This window comes from Hemicordylus capensis, chromosome 2 (assembly GCF_027244095.1).
Source record: "Hemicordylus capensis ecotype Gifberg chromosome 2, rHemCap1.1.pri, whole genome shotgun sequence".
NCBI lineage: Eukaryota > Metazoa > Chordata > Lepidosauria > Squamata > Cordylidae > Hemicordylus > Hemicordylus capensis.
In genome coordinates, this window is record NC_069658.1 from 101,692,678 (window position 1) to 101,710,569 (window position 17,892).

Consider the following 17,892-nt stretch of genomic DNA (forward strand, 5'->3'; position numbering starts at 1 on the left):
CCACCACAGAAGTCACCTGACACTCCCTCCCAGTCCCTTCAACATCTGGGAGCGCTCTTCAATACTGCATGAGCTTCTGTTTCTCTACCCCTTGAGTGGAGGGAGAAGCTGTTTTGGCTTCTCTTCCCACTCTTAAAACAACCCTCAGTAGACCTGATGTTCCTCTCCCAAATATGAATATGACGGATATTTATATACTGCTTTCCAACAAAAGTCCCCAAGCAGTTTACATAGATAGAAATAAATAATCCATGATCGCCTGCATAAAATCCACCCCAAGGGCCATAGGGCACTCTTACCCCTTTCAGTGGCATCTACTGCTGTTCCAGGATCTTATCATGTCTTGCACTCATAGGGCCCCTCCCCCCACATCTCCATTGTTCCTTTCACTGGTGGCTTTCCCCGGCCTTGTTCGAGGACCTCCCACTTCCTCATCGGATCATCAACACCATCGATGTCAGCTTAATGGGATGAGGGCCACACTGGAACAAATAATATGCCCAGGACAAGTGGAGTCACAGCCACAGCCAACACATCATCAACTGGCTGCAAATCCATGCAGTCCACTTAGCCCTTAAGCATTTCCTTCTCTTCCGCTACCACCATGTTCTCATCCACACCAACGACATCATTGTGAAATCTCACATCAATCACCAGGGAGGCACTCGTTCTACTTCTCTGGTGGGATCTGCCTCTTTTTCTGGATGGTACGCCACCTGGCATTTATCACTTCAGAACATCTCAGGGGTGTTTCCAACACTCAAGCTGACTGGTTCATCCACCAGTGTGTCGATCTAGCGGTGTGGAGTCTTCTTCCAGAGGTGTTCTGCTTCGTGGCTTTACTTATATTAGACCTCTTTGCCTCTCTGCACATTCACCACCTCCTGAGGTTCTCCACCAGGGTCCACTCCCCTCTAGCAGAGGTAATGGATGCCCTACAAGCCACCTACCTCTAGGGCTTCTCTATGCCATTCCTCCAATGTCTGTCATCGGGAAAGTTATACGAAAAATGCAAGCAGAAAGGGCAGAACTCATCCTGATTATCCCTCATTGACCATGTAGGCCTTGGTTCTCCAACCTAATGGCTCTCTCTATTCTGCCCTCCTGGCATCTTCCTCTTCAGCCGGGCTTTGTGTCCCAGGGTCCTGTTCTACATCCAGACCCAGACTCCCTCCAACTCTGCACTTGGAGGTTGAGTGCTTGGCTTTGGCCAAGAAGAGCTATTGTTCCACAGTCCAGATGGAACAGATCCTGGCTTCATGCTGCTCTCCAAACAATTGGATTTACCAAGCTACCTTGGCAGCCTTCTTGCACTTGGGCCTAAAGGAAATGTTTTTAAACCTATCTCATTGGGCTTCTAGGTACTAGCCTTCCTTAAGGTTGGCACTGATCAGGGCCTATGTCCTAATATTCTGAAGCGACAAGCCTCCACTCTTGGATCAGTCCTTATAATTTTACAGCCTTGCACCCACGCATTCACTGTTTTCTCAGGTGAGCCTCTAACTCTGCTCTTCCCCCTGTATACGGGTTCCCTTTGTGGAGCCTCAGTAAGGTGTTCAGTGTGTTAACCCAACCACCTTTCAAACTCATTCACACTACGTTACTCAAACTCCTGCTTTACAAAGTCCTCTTTTTTTTTTTTTTTTTAGTAGTGATAACTTTGGCCTGTAGAGTCTCCAAGCTTGGGGCTGTCACTATTAGGAAAGAGCTCTGCCTCTTCCAACCTGACTTCTTGCTCAAAATAAACTTTAGCTCAACCCTACCTTCTTGCTCAAAATAAACTTTACCTTTCACCAATCACAGAATATAGTCTTACCATCTTTTTGTCCCTCTCATCACCCCAAGGAGCAGACCTGGCGTACCCTGGATGTCCAGAGGGCATCTATGTACCAAGCAACTCTGCTGTTCAAATTCACTTTTTGTTGCTTTTTATCCTCCATCCCTAGGCAACATGTTTTCCAAAGTCACACTGTCCAGGTGGATCCAGGCATGCATTACATTGGCCTATGAGTTGCTAGCACTCCCTATACTGGGGAGCATCACTGCTCATTCCACTTGCAGTGCCTCAGTATCAGCAGCCCTTTTTGCCCACACTCCACTGCTTGAAATCTGTAATGTGGCAACCTGGCCCTCTATCACCCCTTTCATCAAGCACTTCAAGATCACATCATTCCACTCTGAACTGGTGCCCTATGGTTGCACAGTCCTACAACAGGTCCTTTAGTTATATCCTCTTGCACTCTATTGGTCACTGCTTGGGCACATTCCATTCTGATGGATAACCTCTTACACTGTGGAAAAAGAAAGATTGGTCTTACCATGAAGGTTCTTTTGCACAATAAATGGCGGTCATCTGATGCACCTGTGGATGTATCTTAGCTTGTATTCTGCTGGAGTTGTGGATTTGGGGTGGTGCCAACTTCCAGGGTTCTCAGTTCACTAGAAGATTAACCCCCCTTTTTCTTTTCTTCACGATGCTCTTTTTCTTCACTTGAACTCATCTGCATAAGAATGCCAGAACTAGGATTTTCATGTCCTCTGGGCGCTGGAAGCAAGTCTTGTTTTCAATTTGAATCTAGTCCTGTCTGTTGAGCATGTTGGGTCCACTACCCATTCTGATGGATGATTTCCTTACATTGTGAAAAAGAACTCTTCACAGTAAGACCAATTTTTCTTTTTATTACCACTATTGGCAGTGAACTTGACAATAAAAACATCAGCACAAATCTAGCTGCTTGTAAGCCAGTGGCACAGTTTGATCAGTTAATAGCTTAGCATCCAGACCTTTAAGGCTATTGTGGAGAAGACATTGTTTCTTCTTATCTGCTAATAATAATATACAGTATACCACTGGCAGTGAAAACTAACACTTGAATTTGATCTGGCAAATAAGCAGCTAGTGCAGTTGCCACAATACTGGTTGAATGTGCTCCTCTCTTCCCACACCTGACACAGCACAGGCTGCAACATTCTGTACTGGCTACAGCTTCTGAATTGTTCTCAAGAGTACTGCATTGCAGTGATTGATCCTAGAGGTTTCAAAGGTCTGGATGACAGTGGTCAGATTCAGGAGTGGGTACAGCTGACATTCCAGCTATAACTGATATAAGGCTACTCATGTGATCCTATAATTAGGGATGTGCACGAAAATCTTTGGCGCCGACGGGGGTAGCACTTTAAGGGCGGGGGAGGGTGTACTCACCCCTCCCGCCGCATTTCCCCCGTCGGCGTGCTGTTGATTTTAAGCCCCTTGGCGCGGCAGCGTTCCTCCCTGCCGCCCTGTTTCCCCCGTCAGCCGGAAGTGGCCAGAAGCAGCGAGCGTGTGTGTGCCCGTCGTGCATGTGTGCATGCGCCCTTCCTTCTGCCGTGTACGCACGCACGACGGGCACATGTGTCCTCGCTGCTTCTGGCCAGCGGGGGAAACGGGGCAGCAGGGAGGAACGCTGCCTCCCCGAGGGGCTTGAAATCAACAGCGCGCCTGCAGGGGAAATGTGGCAGGAGGGGTAAGTACACTCTCCCCCACCCCTAAAGTGCTACCCCCATCGGCGTTTCGGCGCCGAAACCGCCCCCAGCGCCGAAACGTTTCGGAGGCCTTCATAATGGCCTCCGAAACGTTTCGGGCACAAGCCTACCTATAATCACATGGAAATAAACATGTTACCTTTCTGTAGATTCTTCAGTTCAGAAGCACAAAGTATGAAGATGAGAGTATTCATAGGTGCTGAGTGTTTTGTTTATCTTTTGGGCTTTCTGGTAATGCTTCATATAAATTCATATTCATAGAAGTTGTTCGTTGTACATGTGTTGATTAATTGCTGTAATCTGTAATGAAATTTCAGATTAGCCATATTGAGAGGTCTAAATCTATTGAAACTTCTCAGTACTGATTTCTGACATACAATCTTGAAATACATCTTATCCTCACTCAGCCTTTTATACTTTTTCCCCAGTGGATTTTTCTGTCCTGTCCTTACAGAGATGTGTAGTTGAATGTTGCTAATTATTGCTTAAAATTTCTATATTAGGTGGTATAGAAATTCAATTGTTTAAAAAAGGGATTGTGGAATCTAGCCGATTCCAATAGTTCTTGTTTAGAATAACACTGCATTAACTCGAAGCAAACACTTGATTACTGGGATAACTCTCTTGTACTACTGATTTCTTCAACTAAAACATTTTTAAATTAACATATAATTGTCTTTGGTTCTTATCTATTTAGGATACACTTTTGCTTATTTCAGTAATATCTGCCTCAGTGGAACTAGTAGTGTTTTGCGGCAGACTGCAATATAGTTTATAGCTAATCTAAATACTAGGTTATAGAAGGAGATCTACCAGAGACAATCCACGACAGTGTGTTTATGGATAACTCCTATCAAGAAATAGAAACCACAGAAGATTTATATTTGTTTATTGGCTATGCCTTGAATTCTGCAATTACTGTTCATACCCTTTATTCTTAAGTTTAAAAAACCTTACATTCTCATCAAACAGTTCTCTGGCAACAGTGCTATTTTTCTAAAGGAAAAGGTGGTAACACTTATGTCTAACAGCTTTCTGATGAAGATTGCACTTTTTAAAGACAATGTAATTTTGAATCTTCAATTAAACTGACTGAATTACATTTGCTTAGGACTTCGCTTAAAGTGTTTAGTTGAAACAGTGCAAACTCTATGTCACTTGAGCTAGGTATCATGTAAAGTGTATTTAGTAGGTTAATATTAGGACATTTGTGCTGGAACCAGATCAGATGTGAAATATAAAAAGCTTTAATGTTTGCAGTCTTGGAATTTACAAAAAACACCAGTGATAGCAATAGCAATAGCAATAGCACTTACATTTATATACCGCTCTATAGCCAGAGCTCTCTAAGCGGTTTACAATGATTTAGCATATTGCCCCCAACATTCTGGGTACTCATTTTACCGACCTTGGAAGGATGGAAGGCTGAGTCAACCTTGAGCCCCTGGTCAGGATCGAACTTGTAACCTTCTGGTTACAGGGTGGCAGTTTTACCACTGCGCCGCCAGGGGCTGATGGACCGGGAAGGGGTGGGGGTGGGGCTTAGTCTGAATTTTCCTGGCATCTACCATCAGTAGAGAGATTGCTCCGATTCCAATTTTAGGAGCATGCCTGCACATTCAAGGTAGGCTGCTACGCGTTTGAGACAGATCTAAAATCCCTGAGAAGCCTTAGATATAGCTTCAACACCCTAGAACTGTCTGGCTTGGGACTTAATTGTCCAGAGTTCACAGAACCAAGGTCTAGACAGAGTATATGAGTCTAAAAACCAATCATCAGTCACATGTGACGAGGCATATGGAGAGTTTTGCAAGTAACCCTCCAGTTTTAAACCAGACTGAGGCCATTTCTAAGTAGATGCAATTTATTAAGAAATAAGAGTTGCACATAGAATCAGGAATTGTGGTGTGGGTGGGTGGGGGGATAGGGGGAAATGAGAATAAAGAAGGGCACACAGGAATTCAAAAGGAAATACAAAGACATTTACCAACTAACTAAAACTACTTCTACCTGAGTTCAGCAAGTAGGTAGGTCCCTGGCTGAGAGAACATTAATTCTACAGAATTTCACTTCTGGACACCAGTAGCAGATGGTGACATGGCGCGACTGGTGACAATATGGCTGGGGTCTTGGCCCCTGTTTCACAGTGATTAAAGAGGTGGAAGACTTACCCACTCTTCCAGAAATAGACAGCTCCAAGATCCAATTAGAAGAGCTGGCATATCTCTGATGTAATGCTGGTCTCAGCCCAATCCAGGCTTTTGGGGTTTTCCCTCCAAACTGGACGTTCCTCCTCCTAAATGGGGCCTCATCTTATAAAGTATATGCCTAAAGATAGATCTGGTTTGAGCTGTTTACATATTGTGAGAAAGAGATTAAGACTTTATCTTGATGGCTCTGGCCCTTCCATAAGAGGCAAGAGGTTAATCAATGGCAAAAGGAGAGGAATGTCCCCATTCAGAGGGTGGAGTGAAAGCATCAGGCATTCTTGAGAAAAGATGAAGACCTGCAGTTCATTACACCATCTATGTTGGCATCAAATTTACATTGTTGGCTTGAGTAGTATATGCTGGTGTGGAAGAAGATCTGCCTCATAGTGCATTTACAAACTCCATAGTCTTAGGTCTATTTCTGCACTTAAAGTCTTTAGTACCGTATTTTACGGACTATAAGACGCTACGGACTATAAGACGCACCTTAATTTTAATCCAGTTTTTCAGAGTTTTAACATATTAAACTGTTAAAACATATAAGACGCTCCTGAATTTTGGCGGATATATTTTAAGGAAAAAAGTGAGTCTTATAGTCCATAAAATACGGTATATAGCTCCTTATGTTGCAGAAACAATGTCCTGTTGTTGGCCTGTGTTAAATTGTTTATCTGTAGCAAATGGAAGTGGTAGGAGGTGGGAAGCTTTATGTAATGGTTTATTAAGTGTGTTCTGCTTTCTTACCTTCTGACTTCAATCTCTAACTGCTCAGGAATTCATTTGTGTACCTTAATTTGTACTACTTCGCAGGTTACTAGATTTTAGAAAATGTTCTAATAAATTTTCCAAAGTGATTTTTACCTTCAAGTGATCAAATTGCTTACTGAAACAATGGGAGCATCCAGATTAGTTAATCCTGACATTGCATTGTCAGGGATTAGCTAATTCTTGTATTGAAATTGATGGGACCTAAGTTGTCTCATTGATTTCAGTGGTGCTTAGTAATGACTAACTTGTCTGGTTGCTGCCCATAGTTAAGAAAAAGAATTGTTCTTGTTGAGGTGACGTGTGTGTTGATTATTCTGTATTTGTGTGATTATATGATGTTCACTAAGAGAGCCTTGAGGCATTATGTGTTCGAACAAGTAGTTTATTGAAAATGCCAGTTAATATTGATGAAGCTTTTCTATAGTCTGATGGAAAAATATTGCTCTTACAGTAGTGTCTGTAGCTTCTAATTAAAAAATACATTTGGTTAATTATCCTTTACCTCATGCTTTAGTCCTGCTTTGGATGCATTCCTGGCTGACAGAAAAACTGCTTGTCCCATGTCCTAACTGCCTTCTTGCACAAGTCTCAGAAATTACTGCTGAGCTGAAATATTAGGAAGTAAGATTGGATGGACAGCAGATACTTTATGAGAACAACAAAAATTACTTTTTAAGTTTGGATATATTTTAGCTAGCATCTGACATAAACTGCAGAGGATTCTGTGACTTTCTTGAGTTTCCTTTTGCTGTGTAAAAAGAGATGACCCTAGCAGTAGAAAGTGCTTTAAGCTTGCTAACTGATTGGCCGTCTGTCCTATTGAGAGTATGTGGGTGTAGATTAGTGAAGTTTATTCAACACCCTGCTGACTGTAGGCTGGAATGATTTGCAGCCTGTTGCTGCTCCTTTTCCTTAAAGGGCTGGAGGTGATTTGAATCAGCCCTGTTGGGATGTCTCTAACACATATTAGTTGGTTACCACCTAGATAGGTTGCACCTGGGGAAAAGGGAACAATAGTTTGTCATGAAGAGCTAGTGGTTTTGGGAAGTCTGTGTCTGTAAGTCCTAAGGGGGAATCTGAATTGGAAGTTGCATAGGGGGAAGCAGCCACAATTTTCTTGAATGTTGTCTGATTTTTAGTTTCGCATTATTCAGATACCGTAGTCAGTGTCCATCCTCATATACCATCTAATGCCAGAACTCTTTGCGGGGACTGAAATGTAGTTAACAACATTACTTTTGTACATAGGGACTTCATTTAGCGAGTATGACTAATAGCAATTGGTAGACATGTCCCCCATATTGTAATTTTTAAAACCCCTATCAGATCTTCCAGTCAAGATGGTGATGTGATCAGTCGCACTTCCGCGTGCTCCGGAGCATCCCGTCTGATTTTCTTATCCTGAACTGCTTAATCTCTTCATAACAGCGGAGATTTGCTCATTAAACAGGTGATTATTTTTCCATTTCTATTGGGGGAGTCCGACTGGTGAATTTCATAATGGCTTCTAAGAGAGGAAGCTTAAAGCTTTGTCTGCTGACTTAAAATCCGGATTTTAAAACATCACAGCTTCGATTGCTTCACTTCAAGCTTCTGTTGATACTATTACTACCAGATTGGGGGTGTGGGAAGGCAGAATCTCTCAATTAAAGGTTCCTCTGTAATAAGATCCTGCAAACCATGATGTGCACCCTGGAATTAGAATCTCACCATTTGAATTTTTGTGTTTCCCAGAACATCTGGGAAAGACTGACTCTATTAACTTCATTAAATAGTTCCTTCACAAAATATTTTTCCTGCCCGAGGAGTATGAGTTGGAAATTGAAAGAGCTTATTGTATATCTACTTCTCCCTCATGTGCCACCTCCTCCCTCATGTGCCACCTCGTCCATTTATCAGAAAGTTTCTTAAATCTACAGTTAAAGAAGATATTTTGAGGCGTGCTCAAGAAGGAAAGCAGTTTATGTGGGATAACTCTCAAGTCATGTCTTTCCCAGATTTTCCTAAAGTGGTGACTGATAAACGTCGTTCTTCTCAAAAGGCACGCCAGATGGCTAGAGAGAAAAACCTGCAATATCTTGTTTGCTTTACAGCAGTGTTTTGTGTTTATTATGAGAATAAATTGATATCATCCTGCTCATATTTGAACATCTGCCAGTGGACTCTTATTTTCACTTCAAGATCACTGCATTAAATCGTGTTTTGCTGGCTTTATCCTGACTTTAATTGCTTTTGACAGGGGGTCCACTGGAGTGCACTGTAAGCCAAAATTACTGCGTTAAACTTGGGAGTGCAAATAGATTTTTGTGTTCTGGTTTTTTATTATCTTCTGGTTAGTTATATTTTTATTCTTCACTTATTGGGTTAATTGGTGCTGGTATTATGTTACGTTTTGCCTAATTTAATAATTATGTACCAGAACATTAGGATCCTATTAAGTCCTATTCATCCTCTTTATCCTTACACATATTTATCTTTTTCTATGAGCCAGTTCAGGTTGGTTGTTTCTGCTGTTTTGGCTCCTTGTTGTGTGTTTAGTAATTGAGTATGGTGATTTCTATGGTTACTTGGAAAGTTCATGGATTGCATCATCCTTCAAAGGTACAGCAGGTAATGGCCAAGTTGGGGAAAATGGCTACTGAGGTTGCTTTTCTACAAGAACCCCATATTCTCCCAGCTGATAAATTGCTTTTGCAATGGGCATGGGCGAGGAACGTCTATGCAAGTGGTAATTCTACAAGGGTGAGGGGTGTGGCTGTTTTAATTCACAAATTTTCTAAGGTAATTGTTGAACAGGAAATAATAGATGACGGTCACATTCTTATACACTTTGCTAGCACGGGGGGTCAACATTTGGCATTAATGAATTTCTATGGTCTAGTCATGGATTCCCAAGAATTTATACATAGCTGTTTTGCACATTTACATACTTTGACATTTGATCACTTGATTATTGATGGGGACTCTGGATCCACTTCTTGAACGTAACACTCGCTTCCCCATCTAGGCTACAATCTCGAACCCATATCACACTTAAGGCCTATAAAACAAAAAGTAATGAAATAAAATAAAATATATGACAGATTTTAATCTAGTAGACATATGGCATCATCTTAATCCCTCTCATTGACAATATTTTCTTTCTTTTTCCCGTTTATAAAATCTGTTTTTGGTTGGATTATTTTCTGACATCTCATTCTTTAGTATCTCGAGTTCAGGCATGCTTACGGCTAAATATGAACCTAATAAGTTATACAACTTAGAAACTGAATTTTTGTTGAATTCCACTAGGCAAAGGTATTGGCTTCTAGACTGAAGCAGATAAAACAGTGTAACATAACTTCTATTCATGATACTCAAGGCAATGTCTACACAGAACCCGAGTTTATGTATCTGCAGGGTTTTTTTTAGTTCCAAGCAGACATAGATAACTTCCTACAAAAGGTACATCTTCCACAGAGATAGGGAGGGTAGGGTTAGGGGAGGAGTGGCTCTGTATATCAAAGAAGGGATAGATTCCAGTAAGCTAGAAAACCTAAGTGGACCAGAGTCCTCCACAGAATCATTATGGGTAACATTACGAGAACTGAAAGGAAGTGTGTTACTAGAGATGTGCTATTGTCCTCCGGATCAAAGCGCTGAGAGTGACCTGGAGTTGGATAAACAAATAAGAGAGGCATCAAAGAGAGAGAGGGCAGTAATAATGGATGACTTCAACTACCCACACATAGGCAGAGTAAATTCACATTCAGGTAATGACAGAGTCTCCAAATTTCTAGATATGCTAAATGACTGCACCTTAGAACACTTAGTTGCAGAACCAACCAGAGAGATGGCAACATTGAATTTAATCCTGTGTGGTGCGAGATCTGGTGCGAGATGTCAAGAGTTGCAGAACCATTGAGTAGCAGTGACCATAGTGTGATCCAATTCAGCTTATATGCAAGTGGAGAATTGTCAAGGAAGTCCAACACAGATGTGTTGGACTTCAGAAGAGGAAACTTCTCAAAAATGGGACTGATAAGAAAGAAGTTGAAAGGGAAAGTCATGAGGGTCAGATTACTCCAGAAAGCGTGGAACTTATTTAAAACCACAGTACTAGAAGCACAGTTGGAATGTATACTAAGAAGGAGAAAAGGTACCACCAAGTTCAGGAGGATGCCAGAGTGGCTAACAAGTAGAGTCAGGGAAGCTATACAAAGGAAGAAGACTTCCTTCAGAAAATGGAAGTCCTGTCCAAATGAAGAGAACAGGAAGGAACATAAACTCTGGCAAAAAAAAAAAAAAATGCAAGGAGACAATAAGAGATGCAAAGAGAGAGTTTGAGGAGCATATAGCTACAAGTGTCAAGGGGAATAACAAACCTGTTTAAATGTATCAGAAGTAGAAAACCTGGCAGGGAGACAGTTGGACCCTTAGATGATGAGGGTGTGAAAGGGATTATTAAGGAGGATAAGGAGATTTCAGAGAAGCTGAATGAGTTCTTGGCATCTGTCATCATGGCGGAGGATACTGACCATCTATCCTCTCCAGAATTGAATTTTTCAGGTTTAGCGGCTGAGAAACTGGGTGAATTTGAGGTGACAAGGGAAGATATTCTAAACTGTCTTGAAAAGCTAAAAATTAACAAATCGCCAGGGCCAGATGGGATCCACTCAAGAGTGCTGAAGGAACTCAAATGTAAAATGCCAGTCTCCTAGCAAAAATATATAACTTGTCCCTACAGTCAGGCTCTGTACTAGAAGATTGGAAAGTAGCCAATGTGACTCCAATTTTCAAGAAGGGATCCGGTGGGATCTGGGAAATTACAGGCCGGTCAGCTTAATTTAGGTGCTGAGTAAATTGATGGAAAGTATATTGTTAAACATATAGAAGAACAGACGTTGATGGAGAACCAGCATGGCTTCTGCTATGGAAAGTCTTGCCTCATTAACCTTTTGGAGTTCTTTGAGAGTGTCAACAGGCATATGGATAAAGGTGATCCAGTTAACATAGTATACTTGGTCTTCCAAAATGTTATTGATAAAATTCCCCATCAAAGGCTCTTGAGTAAACTTAGCAGTCATGGAATAATGGCACAGGGTCATGTGTGGATCGGGTAACTGGGTGAAGGACAGAAAACAGAGAGTAGGAATAAATGGACAGTATTCACAATGGAAGTAGGTAGGAAGTGGGGTCCCCTAGGGATTGGTAGTGGGACTAGTGCTCTTTAACTTGTTCATAAACAAGCTAGAAGTTGGGGTAACCATCAAAGTGGCCACGTTTGCAGATGACATTAAACTATTTAGGGTAGTGAAATCCACAACAGATTGTGAGGAACTCCAAAAAGATCTCTCCAAATTGGGGGACTGGGCAACAAAATGGCAAATGTGGTTCAATGTAAGCAAATGTAAAGTGATGCACATTGGGGCAAAAAACACCAACTTCACATATACACTGATGGGATTTGAGCTGTCAGTGACTGACCAGGAGAGAGATCTTGAGGTTGTGGTGGACAGCTCATTAAAAGTGTCGTCTCAGTGTGCAGCAGGTGTGAAAAAAGTTAATTCCATGCTAGGAATCATTAGGAGGGGAGTTGAAAATAAAAATGCTAATATTATAATGCACTTATACAAATCTATGGTGTGGCCACATCTGGAGTACTGTGTACAGCTTTGGTCACTACATCTTAAGAAGGATATTGTAGAACTGGGAAAGGTGCAGAAGAGGGCAACCAAGATGATCAAGGGCCTGGAGCACCTTCCTTATGAGGCAAGACTACAGCATCTGGGGCTCTTTACCTTGGAAAAGAGGCGACTAAGGGGAGACATGATCGAAGTATATAAAATTATGCATGGAGTGGAGAGGGTAGACAGAGAGAAATTTTTCTCCCTCCCTCACAACTCTAGTACCAGAAGTCAACCCAAGAAACTGAAGGTTGGGAAATTTAGGACCGACAAGCAGAAGTACTTTTTCACAAAACACGTAATTAATCTATGGAATTTCTTGCCATGGGATGTGGTGATGGCCACCAGCTTTGATGACTTTAAAAGGGCTTATACAGATTCATGGAGAACAGGTCTATCAATGGCTACTAGTCTGATGGCTGTGGACCATCTCCAGCCTCAGAGGCACGATGCCTCTCAATACCAGTTGCAGGGAAGCAACAGCAGGAGAGAGGGCATGCACATACATCTTGCTTGTGGGCTCCCCAGATGCATCTGGTGGGCCAGTGTGTGAAACAAGATGCTGGACTAGATGGACCTTGTGCCTGACCCAGCGGGGCTGTTCTTATGTTCTAATGTTCTTATTTAACACAAGATCTGATCAGTCTTTTAGCTGTACCTCTTTCTCTGCAGGAAATAATGACTACAATTAAATCTATGAAATCTGCAAGGACCCCAGGTCTGGATGGATTTTATGTGGAGTTTTAAAAGACACAATTCATTCATTCATTCATTTCATTCATTCATTCATTCATTTGATTTCTATACCGCCCTTCCAAAAATGGCTCAGGGCAGTTTACATAGAGAAATAATAAATAAATAAGATGGATCCCTATCCCAAAAGGGCTCACAATCTAAAAAGAAACATAAGATAGACACCAGCAACAGTCACTGGAGGTCCTGTGCTGGGGGTGGATAGGGCCAGTTACTCTCCCCCTGCTCAATAAAGAGAATCACCACGTTAAAAAGGTGCCTCTTTGCCAGGTTAGCAGGGGTTAACTATATGTTAATCTGTTAGTTTCCTGGTTCCAATTCAATTGGAGGTCTATAATGATGCTTTTTAAAATAGATGTTTCCTTCCTTCTTTTAATGAAGTTTATATAACTGTTCTTCTTAAGCCCGATAAAGATTCTGGGTTATGCACTAGCTATTGACGTGTCTCTTATTAAATGTTGATGCTAAGATATTGACAGCTATGCTTGTACGTGGAGGTACAGTGCTTCCTATTAGGGATGTGCAAACAGGTTCAACGTTGAACATGTTCAATGTCGAACTGGTTCCGTTCAACTGTTCAAGGTCAAACCAAACCACCCCCTGTTCGGTTTGACCCCGGACCAAACCCCACCCCCAGGACATCCCAGGCCACACAGAGGTCCATTGCGCATGCGCGATGGCCTCCAATATAGCTGCCATGCCAAAGGGGAAAGGCTGCAGACTGGCTGACTTCTGAAATAAGGTAGGCTAGCAGGGGAGGGGAGGCCAGTGGGGGAGGGGGGACCTCTGCAGACACACAAACCCCCGCAGCCTCAGACAACTCCCCTGGAGAAAGTAAATAATTTTTTTTTAAAAAAAAACCAACAACCTGCAGACACCCCACCCCCCGGGACCGGACTGCGGGGGTTGAGGGGGTGCTGGACTGAACTAGCCTGGTCCAGCTCAGGTCCAGTTCAGACTTGAACTGAACTGGACCAGCCAGTTCCTTGCACATCCCTACTTCCTACTGTTGTTCATCCCATTCAGACTGGGTGTATATCTGGCTGCCAAGGATCACATAACATTATATTGTTGATTAATGTATTTGCTCTATGCTCGGAGAAGCAAGACCTGGCTGCTATTATTTCTTTAGATGCTGAGAAGGCATTTGACATGGTCTATCTGCGGTTCTTGAAAAATGTTTCAATTAAATTTAGATTTCCCCCAAGTTTTTTAAAAATTTGGTTTACTATGCTGTACAGAGCTCCTCAAGTCATGAGCTATTGTTCCTTTCAATTAGGCTAGAACTGGGCACACACATCACAGTTGTCCTATATCTATGTCCTTTTTTAAAAAAATGTTAGAACCATTTTATATTCTATTGATATTTTATGTTTTATTGATAAACCTGAGGTTTCAATTCCTAATCTTATTTCTTTGATTCAAAAGGTTGGTAATTTATCCAGTTACTTCATAAATTGATGCAAATTGGATTTGATTTCTTTAGGTTCTACAAGTTTTCCTGATGAGTGTAGGGTTAGGGGGTTTCCAGAGTCTTTTGTCTATTTAGGTATAGTAATCACTAGGAAACCCACGCAATTAGTAAATTTAAATATTTCCAATGTTTTGATTCAAATAAAAAAGGACTGACATCCATGGGCTACAATCCTGTTGAGTATCTGGGGCAAAATAAATGTGATTAATATGAATTTATTTATAAAATCTATTTATATTTATAAACCAGACCGCAAATCTTTTAATGTAATATAGTCAGATGTCATTCTTTATACCAGTTGGGAGAATTATGGTTGTCTTCCTACCCCAGATAATATTAGAATGTGGATGGATTGATGACTCGAGGTTTGTCGTATGATGTTTTGCTGTTAGTGTTTGGATTAATTTTGTTCTGCACTCTAAATTTTATTCTAATAAAGTTGGCGGGGGGGGAATAAAAAAATTAAGATATCTAATGTCGAGGTTCAGATATAGCTATATCTCTATCTATCTATCTATCTATCTATCTATCTATCTATCTCTATCTTCCAATTTTTATATATTATCATATTTTAATCAAGTTTTATAAATTAGTCAATAACTTCCTATGGCAAGGACACCTGCCCAGATTTTCACTTCGTAAACTTCAACTTCCTATTGAAGAAGATGGATTTAATTTTCTGCCTTTTCAGGCTTATCATTGGGCATTTATTTTATCTTCAGTCCTAGGGTGAACTATGATTCCCAGGTCTTGGTCATACCTGGGGCACAGCTTGAGTGTTGTTATATGACCTCACTGAAGCTCAGTTCATGATTTGTTCATGGATCTGGGTCATTAGCGGTAGTTAAAGCCGCAAGGCATATATGGAGATTCCTGGGTTCTAGAAATGGTTTTGATCCAATTCCAGCATGAAAAGCTTATGTTATGGGCGACTGAAGATTGATCATAACTCTTTTTATTGGTCTAGCTGGGCCTTCCGCAACGTCATTACACTAGATCAGTTGATATTCTCTGAAGCTGTCTTTATATCTTTTGACACTTTGAGATCTGAGTTTGATATACCCTCAAATGCTAACTGGCAGTTTATTTTATTCAGCTAAAGCATATACTATCTTTGGTCTTGATACAATTGTAGCTTCTGAAAGTCCATTTTTATTATTAGACCTGGAACATCTGTTGGATGCACTGAAGCCTATAACCTTGCTTTACCTTAAACATAAAGATATTCATAAGATCAATATTGATTATATTGGCGATCTTTGGCCTTGAATACCCTATCATAATAAATCAATGGCAGGTTGCTTTGAAGGGAGTGAAACTTGCCTCTTTAGATCTCAAAATGCAGCTAATACAGCAGAAACCTTTCTTCCTCATTTTTTGGACACCTCAGAAAATGTTTAATAAGGGATTGCTGCAGATTTCTATATGTTGGTGGTATAATCTGTATGAGGGTACACTTATACATGTGGTTTGGTCCTGTCTGGTTATTGTGCCATTTTGGCTTGGAATTCATATGGTAGTTAATATGACATTGCAGTTATCACTGCCTGTTAAGAACATTCATTTTTTGTTGGGGTACATCCCCAGCATATGGAAACTATAATTATATCAAGAATTGTGAATTCTTCCATGTTTGAAGTGTTGCCAGAAGGATTATGATACAACATTGGAAGGACAAATTTACTCCTGAACTGCAAGTTTGAATCCCCAATATGTGTTCCCAGCATTTGAACTGTTTGTTTTGTCAGCAAGGTAAAGAAGAGGAATTTCCAGCTATTTGGTTGAACTTTAATGAATCGTTTATGCTTTTAAACATAAGACATATATCCTTGAAGAAGGTGCCCCCCCTTTCTCCTGCACTGATTGTATCTTATTAGATTTAAGCTATGTTTAAGGGATATTCCTTTTCCTTTGGTTCAGTTATATTCACATGTATTATTACTATCCTTGATCATGTTTGTGCACTGTAATCTTACTGCAATAAAGGAATGGGAAAGGGAAAGAAACCTGTCATGTTTTCTTCTTCATCTGTGTGTATGTAAGGCAAATCTAAATATGGCAGCTTCACACTGTGAGAGGATTGTTGAAACAATAGTATGTTAAAACCTTGAATTTTACCATTGGACTAGGACCGAGGAGACCCGAGTTCAAATCTCCATTCAGCCATGATACTAGCTGGGTGACTCTGGGCCAGTCGCTTCTCTCTCAGCCTAACCTACTTCACAGGGTTGTTGTGAGTAGAAACACAAGTATGTAGTACACCGCTCTGGGCTCCTTGGAGGAAGAGTGGGATATAAATGTAATAATAATAATTTTTATTATTATAGATATCTTTATATTGACCATAACAATATAATAATTTATACTGACATTTTTATTTTGACAATGCACAAGCAAAAGGATGCCAGTTGGGGAGGTAGCTGGATTGTTCAACAATACAGATGTGAAAGGATTACTGAAGGAGGATAGAGAGATTGCAGGATGGCTAAATGAATTCTTCACTGTGGAGGATGAGCTTGAACCTGATTTCTTCAGAGAGAGCATATTTAACTTAATTTCTTGTCACCTTTATGAAGAACTACATTCTAAGTCTAATTGACAAATTAAAAAAATAAGTCACCAGCTATGGACTGCATTCAATGGAGATTTCTCTAACTCAGATAAGAAATTTCTGATCTTCTCACTAAAATTGGCCTCCTTGCCAAAGGATTGGAAGGTAGTCAGTATGACACCAACTTAAAAAGAGGAGCAGTAAAAAATGTTTTGTTTAGTCTACATCAGGCCCTGGTATAGTAAATTAGTAGAAAGTGTTAGTAATGCCAGAAATTGGGAAGCACAACTCCTCTTACTGAGGAAGAACCATGGCTTCTGTTAAGGAAACTCCTGCTTCTCCAGCATTGAAAGAGACTAAAGTTTGGAGTGGTGTACAAATTTGGTAGGTAGGTAGGTAGATAGATTGATAGATCTTAGAATTTCTTGAGAGTATCATGAAGTTAGGGGTGATACATTTCAGCTTTCTCACCCTTATCCAAACTAGGCCTACCTAGAAAGAGCTAGGTAGCTTTTCAAGCTTTCCACTGCAGCCTCAGGAATTTATAAGTAAGAAAAAGGAGTTATATTTGTGTGGCGGTAGCTCGCTGATGCTTGGCAGGTGCAGGAAAGTTTCCCTGGATGGTGGAATCTTGGTTAGGGCGAAGAGAGAGGGGGAATATCAATTACAGTTGTCATGCAGACTTAGAATGTCAAGGAGAGTGCAGTGGTGTGAAAAGAGGAAGGAGAAGGAGAAAGAGTGAGAGCCAAGGCTGGAAGATGTTGATATTCAACATCTGAGAGAGTTGAATATCAGGTGACTGAAAGACCATGAAGGGTAGGAGTCTGCTGTATGAGGTTAGTAATGTATCAGCTGAACATCACTCCCTGGGCAACTGGGGCAACTGACAGATTGCTAAAAAGAAAAAAAAATAGGACCTACATATAGTTGTGACTATATGTACAATTG

The 17,892-nt window shown here is 41.0% G+C and overlaps 1 protein-coding gene across 2 annotated transcripts in view; it reads left to right on the forward strand.

Annotated features, from left to right (window-relative positions):
- The window catches only part of LOC128347638 (guanine nucleotide-binding protein G(q) subunit alpha), a 153,737-nt gene that overhangs the window by 25,625 nt on the left and 110,220 nt on the right, over positions 1 to 17,892 (forward strand). The window contains exon 2 of one of the 2 annotated variants that reach the window (XM_053302573.1): positions 7,827 to 7,950. The exons of the other annotated variant lie outside the window; for it this stretch is intronic. The gene's annotated coding sequence lies outside the window, so the exon portion shown is untranslated. The remainder of the gene's footprint in view (positions 1 to 7,826; positions 7,951 to 17,892) is intronic. 2 annotated transcript variants of the gene reach the window in all.